The sequence below is a fragment of the Carlito syrichta genome, unplaced genomic scaffold (genome assembly GCF_000164805.1).
Source record: "Carlito syrichta isolate Samal-C Ts95f unplaced genomic scaffold, Tarsius_syrichta-2.0.1 Scaffold288002, whole genome shotgun sequence".
Taxonomy (NCBI): domain Eukaryota; kingdom Metazoa; phylum Chordata; class Mammalia; order Primates; family Tarsiidae; genus Carlito; species Carlito syrichta.
This window is the reverse complement of record NW_007232098.1, coordinates 49,156-57,018: the sequence shown is the minus strand read 5'-3', so window position 1 is coordinate 57,018 and position 7,863 is coordinate 49,156.

The following is a 7,863-nucleotide window of genomic DNA, read 5'->3' as shown; positions in this document are numbered from 1 at the left end:
AGAGTCTTTGAGATCCACAGTTCTGTGTGTTCCATATTTACAATATATCTCAAAGTCAAGCCAGTCACATTTCAAGTACACTGGCTATTGGCTGCCATATTGGACAGTGCCACTCTGCATCAACTAAACCCAGAGGGATTACTGGGTACCCAAACACGAATGTAAGCAATCATATGCTTGTATAGAGAATTCAATCTCAACAGAATTCGGAAGAAAAAGAAAAAGAAGACCAGGCACCGTGGCTCACATCTTTGGGAGGCCAAAGAGGGAGGATTGCTTGAGCCCAGGAATTCAAGACTAGCCTGGGCAACTAGGTGACCTCGTCTCTACAATAAATCAAAAAATTAGGCAGGCATGGTGGCACGTACCTGTGGTTCCAGCTGCTCAGGAGACTGAGGTGGAAGGATCCCCTGAGCCCAGCAGGTTGAGGCGGGTGGCCATGATTGTGCCTCTGCACTCCATCCTGGATGACAGAATGAGACTCTGACTCAAAAAAATAAATAAATAAATCCTTCCAAGAAAAACAAAAGCCGGCATCTTTCTTTGCTAGGATCACTCCTAACCATTCTTTAGAATCCAGACCAGGCATCACCTCCCAAGGAAGGCAAGCTTGTCCCCTGCCCCAGTCTTGAGGAGGCCATTCTGAGGTGTCCACACTCTCATTCCGCAGGTCACAGAGCTTGTCTGTCTCGTTGTACACATCGCAAGGACTGCACCTTTCTCCTCACCAGCCTGAGCTCCTTAAGGAACCACATGTTATTAATCTTTGCTTCCTCAGGGCCTGGTACATAGTAAGTCCTCAGCAAATGAATCTTCACAAGGAACCACCAGAGTTCAAGCACGATTAGAGGAAGGTCATCTTTGCTCTAATTCTGCCTATTCACGTTGGCTTGAATTAGTCGACACTCAGGCTGAGAGGAGAGAAAATGGACATCTCGATGTAAACAGCCATCTTGAAAATGTCTTCAGGTAACTGGGGTTTTGTTTTATCTTGTTTTTGTTTTTGTTTTTGTTTTGCAGTGAGGTCTCACTGTTGCCTAAGCTAGAATGCAGTGGCACGAGCATGGTCATGGCTTGCCACAGCCTCAACCTTCTGGGCTCAGGGGATCTTTCCGCCTCAGCCTCCCCCAGGTAACTGGGATTACAGGCAGGCACCACCACACCTGGCTAATGTTTTAATTTCTTATTTTTAATTTTTTTATTTTAAAGATGCAGGGTATAATTCAGGGTTAGGTATACAAATGTTCGTTATGCAGGCACCCTTGTTGATGAGGTGTGGTCCCCCTCCCCTGGCAGAGACCTACTACAGTCAATTCTGCACTCACCCCCACCCCCACCCTGGCAGTTTCCCACTACTGCCAATCCTTTTCTTATAGTATTATGATAATTGTTCAAGGCCCGCTTATGAGTGAGAACATGTGATATTCAGTTCTTTGTTTCTGTGATACATCACTCAGTATAATTTTTAAATTTCTTTGTAGAGATGAGGTTTCACTATGTTGCCCAAGCTAATCTTGCACTCCTGGGCTCAAGTGATCCTGTCACCTCGGCCTCCCGAAGTGCTAGAATTACAGGCATGAACCACCATGCCCAGCTGGGTAACTCTTAAATCAGGATTCTATTAAGCCTCCTGGCTAATCTTAGGACCCTTAAATGGTGGTATTTTTTTAATGTAACTCATTTTCTAAAAAAAATCTTCATTCAATTATAACTAAAATGTACATGGGTCATCTTTCCAAAATTCGTGTTTTATTTTAGCTATATATGAAGACTTTGATTTGGGTGTACACAGGCCTGTTCATCTTTGCACTATGGTGGTAATTTTTTATTTGTCCTAAAGCCTAAGGTGTGGCCTCCCTAGGAACACTGTGGCATATCATTTCTTTATTTTCTTTTATCTTATTTTATTTTTTTGAGTTGGTGTCTCACTCTGTCACCAGGCTGGAGTGCAGTGGCATGCTCACGGCCACTGCAGCCTTGACCTGCTAGGCTCAGGCGATCCTTCCACCTCAGCCTTCCAAGTAGCTGGAACCACAGGCGCATACCACCATGCCCGACTAATTTTTTGATTTATTATAGAAACCACGAGGTCTCGCCAAGTTGCCCAGCCTGGTCTCGAACCCATGAGCTCAGGCAATCCTTTCGCCTTCACCTCCCAAAGTGCTGGGATTACAAGTGTGAGCCACTGCACCCAGCTGTAGCATATCATTTCTATCTCACCTGTAACCTTAACAGCCCAACAGACATGAGGTTAAGTACCAGCTCAACCACTTACATCTTACACTGCCTTCCTGAGTCTCTAAAAAATTCCTACCTATCCTAGACTAATAGGACGCAAACACAGGAGTCCTTCCCAGCTCCATTTCTACTAAAGCCCAAAGGCCTTCAACAACACACCAGGAACCAAGTTCTCCACATTCCAGAGGAGTGTTGGGTACCCCATGAAGGAACTGGGGAGAGGAACTGGGGAGGGGTGCTTTCTCCTACGCCCATCCAGTGAGAGTTGGCATGAACACTTACCTCTGCGGGTTGAGTGGAACAAAAAGGAATGAGAGATGTGAAGGCCAAGATCTTTCTGGCAGAGCAGGGAAGGGGACTGCCCACCCGCCAATGTCAGCCAGACACACTTAGCTCCACGTTCCAGACACGCACGCCCAGGAGAGCTGGAGGGGGAGCACTTTGAAAGGCCCCGACCAGAGATAACATCCTGCCATGAGCAAATCAGCCTCAGCAGGGACTGAGGTGTTCCACAAAGCCAGGCAGAGGGGGTGTTAAAAGCAAAGCCGCTTGTGGCCCGAGTCAGGGCTGTGTCTGCCTGCAGAGGTCAGGGAAAGCTTCCTCCCTGCTGTGGACTGAAAACCAGTCAAAGGCAGAGAAATCAGAGAAAAAGGTAACATCACAGAAGTATGATGACCCGATGACCCAGGGAGGCCCAGATGCTTATTCCTTGTAGGGGAAAGACAGTGGGGGGGTGTGAATTATTTCCAGGGAAAATGAATAGCCCAAAGAACTTGGCCTGGGACAACATTCCTTTGAACTCTAGAAAAGGTAGCGGGAAGGTGAGGGGAAGAACTCCCCTCTGAACAATGGTTGTCTTATTGTGTAAAGGGTCATCTCTCAGAGCTGCCCTCAGCAGACTAGATGAAAAGTCTGGGTCAGACACGGTGGCTCACACCTGTCATCCCAGCATTTTGGGAAGCCTCTGCAAGAGGATCACTTGAGCCCAAGAGTTCAAGGCCACCCTGGGCAACATAGTAAAACCTCTTCTCTACAACAAAATCAAAAAATTACCCAGGCATGGTGGCATGTGCCTGTAGTCTCGACTACTCAGGAGGCTGCAACTGAAGGATCACTTGAGTCCACTGGGATTTTGAGGCTACACTGAGCCATGATGGTACCACTGCACTTCAACCTGGGTGACAGTGAGACCCTGACTCAAAAGAAAGAGACGAGGGAAGGAAGGAAGGAAGGAAGGAAAGAAGGATAGATTATAATTTTTTTTTCTTTGGAACCATAGTAGAGGAATGATAGTAACTAATTTGATACGGCAAGCAGGTAACGGAAGTATGATATGACCACAAAAATATCCTCACTCATTACAAAGGTGTCACTAGTTAAGTTCTAGTAGTAGAAAAAGACACATCATTTAAAAAATTGTGTAAAACAGGTTGTTGTTTTCTTAAGCGCTGGCCAGGCTATGTGTTCTTTGAGCTATGGCCACAATGTTTCCTAGCTTTGGTCCCCTCCCCTACCTTGGGGAGGCAAATCTCCTCTCTCTCTCTCTCTCTCTCTCTCTCTCTCTCTCTCTCTCTCTCTCTCTCTCTCTCTCGTTTACTTCCTAAATAAACTACATTTTCTAATCTAAAAAATAATTGTATAAAATGAAAAGTCTCATGAGTGTATGGCACTATTCTATCCACTTACTCATCTTTTACCAAACAATTCTAAGAGGCTAAGATTTCATTAGTCACCGAAATCTTGGGTAATATATTTGTAATAAACCAAATTCCAGACCCAGAGTGCAAGCAAATCCGGGCTGCCCTTTGGCCTAGGCAAGCAGGGCCTCTCCCTGTGGTTTAGTGCCTGGGCCTCTCAGGATCTGAAACATCCACTCTATGTCGAACACCTTGCAGGCCCCAGGGAATTGCTTCTCCAAAGTCCTTGCTCCATGTCCTTAAAACAAAGGGCACCTGGCTATGATGCAAGAACACTTGGTTTATCCCGTTGCCAGCTCTGAAGATGGACATTGCTTTGGGTTGTGGGAAGGATATGAATGGTGCAGAGACTCAGGGAGAGAAAAAGTTGAATTAGGCCGGACGCTGTGACTCGCACCTGGAATCCCAGCACTTTGGGAGGCTGAGATGAGAGGACTGCTTGAACCCAGGAGTTTAAGATTAGCCTGGAAAATATGGTGAGACTTCGTCTCTATTTAAAAAAAAAAAATTTTAGGAAACAAAAAGTTGAATTAATTAACCTGTCAATCTTCCCTCTCCGATATAATAGATTCAATAGGTTCTTACATAACAGATTCTAATTTCCTGGTGGGCTGAAGGTCATTTTCCTCCTTTCTATATTCCAAATTGTAGTTGGGGATCTCAAGGTGGTTGGCATTCAACAGAACTGCCCATGACTGCCAAGGAACACCTTGTCATTTGCTGTAACATGCGTGAAGCATGCTGCCAATTTGAAGCAAGATTGAAGAAGCAAGAATTGAAGCAAGATTGAAGAAGAACTGAAATAATTTTGTTTTTATTAAACTATTCAATAGCATTTAATTTTCAAAAATTAAATTTAAATGCTTCAAAGAATTTTAAAATGTTGATTAAAAATCTGCTCTTTACCTTTTAATTTTAGTAGACACTTTTGAGTATTTTAAAGAAAAATAACTTTTGGAAATATCTCCACTAAATCATTTCAATTTTGCTATTGTTTATATGTAATACACATTTTATTTTATTTTTGTTATTTTTGAGTCTCACTCTGTCTCACTCTGTTGCCCAGGCTGGAGTGCAGTGGCACCATCATGGCTCACCCCAGTCTCGACCTTCTGGGCTCAGGAAATCTTTCTGTCTCAACCTCCTGAGTAGCTGGAACTATAGGCATACCACCACACCTAATTAATTTTTTTTCCTTTTTGTTGAGACGAGGTCTTGCTATGTTGCCTAGGTTGGTCTCAAACTCCTGGACTCAAGCAATCCTCCTGCTTTGGTTTCCCAACATGCTTGGGTGATAGGTGTGTGCCACCACACCCAGCCTTATGTTTCTTTTTCTGTTTTATCCAAACATCAATAGCCTTTCCACGGATCACCCAGACCTGGGCAATAATAATGCGATTTGATCATCTTAGATATTTTGCCAACTTTCTGTCACATAAAAACCTTCGTTCTAAACACATTTCATTTTGTTATTATGAAGGTATATTCATCAATGTAGGAAGACCAAGCATGCTTTATTCAACAGCTGCTAGTTTGATTTATAGCTTTTAAATATTCAGACACGTGGACCGTGTCTCTGTGTATGTCTGTCCAGCACGCTGATGACCTAGGACGAATGAGCCGCCTGTTATCCACCCATCAGAATGAAGAGCCGTATCTGCCTGGCACATTTACTTACAACTAGAATCTCTGCAATTGTTTAGAAAGAAGAAACGCCCTTGTAAAAAAGAAGCTATTGCTTAAGACTTTTTATTTATAATGCTGTCTTATGATAGGATGTCATGGATAGTGACAGGCCGGAGCCATTCCTTTGTAAAGTTTTATGCAAAAGGTCATTTATCACAAAGAAACAAGAAAACTTGGCAGGAGAAAGAACGCAGATAAATGGAAGCAGACATATTATTGTTGCTGAAAGGCCCATAGCAAGGAGCCCCTAGTAGAAAGTGGGGGATGCAATTTCATTAGGCTTAAAATCCAGGGAAGTGAAAAGAGGAATTCGTCACTCCTGGAGACCAGCCTGGGCAGCATGGTGAGACATCGTCTCTACAATAAAATATTAGCCAGGTGTGGTGGGGCATGTCTGTAGTCCCAGATACTTAGAAGGCTGAAGGGGAAGGATCACCTGAGCCCAGGAGGTCGGGGCTGCAGTGAGCCGAGAGTGTGTCCCTGCACTCCAACCTGGGTGACAGAGTAAGACTCAGACTCAAAAATAAACAAAGCAGCTTGTTAGGCCAGGCATGGTGGCTCACGCCTGTAATCCCAGCACTTTTGGAGGCAGAGGTGAGAGGGTTGCCTGAGCCCACATGTTCGAGATCAGACTGGGCAACTTGGTGAGAACTCGTCTCTACAATAAATCAGAAAATTCGCTGGGCATGGTGGCTCATGCCTGTAGTTCCAGTTACTTGGAAGTCTGAGGCGGAAGGATCGCCTGAGTCCAGCAGGCTGAGGCTGCAGTGACTGTGAGCATACCACTGCACTCCAGCCTGGATAACAGAGTGAGACTCTGACTCAAAAAAAAAAAAATGCTTCATGTCATAATATACATTAAAGCATTTAATACTTTGCATTAAAATGATCTATTCTTGTGCTATCTCCTTCAGACAATAGCTTTTCGTGGGTAGCGCTGTATTTCAGTAGCTACGCTAGTAATGGAACATAGTAAGAATGTACTACACTCTGCCCAAAAGAATACTTGAATGGCTGTGCACAGTGGTTCATGCCTGCAGTCCCCAACTTGGGAGACTGAGACAGGAGGATCACTTGAGACCAGGAGTTTGAGACCAACATGGGCAACATAGGAAGATGCTGTCTGTAAATAAAAGAATATTTTTTAAAGATAGTTGAATGAATGTATATAGGAACTATTTACTGAATGATGACATATAAGCCACTGCTTAGAACAGTGGTCCCAACTTTTTTGACATCAGGGACCAATTTCATGGAAGACAATTTTTCCGTGGATGGGGTGGGGGAGTGATTAGGGGATGATTCAAGAGCATAACATTTATAGTGCACTTTATTTCTATTATGATTACATTGTAATACATAATAAAATAATTAATGTAACTGATATGATGTTGAATAAGAGTGGTGAGAGTGGATGTATCTGTCTTGGTCCAGTTCTGAAGGAGAATGTTTTCAACTTTTCCCCATTAAGTGTGATGTTGGCTGTGGGTTTGTTATATATAGCTCTTATTATTTTGAAATAGTCCTTTGATGCCTAGTTTGTTGAGGGTTTTATCATGAAGGGATATTGGATTTTATCAAATGCTTTTTTTTCATCTATTGAGATGGCTTTTGTTTTTCACTTCATTTATGTGGTGAATCAGGTTTATTGATTTGCGGATATTGAACCATCCTTGCATCTCTGGAATGAAACCCACTTGGTTGTGATGAATTATCTTTTTGATATAGTATTGAATTCGGTTTGCTAGTATTTTGTTAAGGATTTTTTCATCTATATTCATCAGAGATATTGGCCTGTAGTTTTCTTTTTTGTTGTTGTTGTATCTTTTTGATGTTAGTGTGATACTGGCTTCATAGAATGAATTAGGGAGAAGTCCTTCCTCCTTGGTTTTCTGGAACAGTTTCAGTAAGATTCCAGCTCTTCTTTGTATGTCTGATAAAATTCAGCTGTGAATTCATCCATCCCTGGGCTATTTTTGCCAGAAGAATTTTTTTTATTACTGATTCAATTTCATTGCTCATTATTGATCTATTCAAGGTATCTCTTTCTTCCTGGTTTAGTGTTGGGAGGTTATATGCTTCCAGGAAGTTATCCATTTCCTCTAGATTTTCCAGTTTGTTGCCATGGAGATGTTCATAGTAGTCTCTGATGATCTTTTGCATTTCTGTGGTATTGGTTGTTATGTCACCTCTGTCATTTCTTTCTTTTATTTTTTTCCCCCTCACTTCTCATTCACTTTTA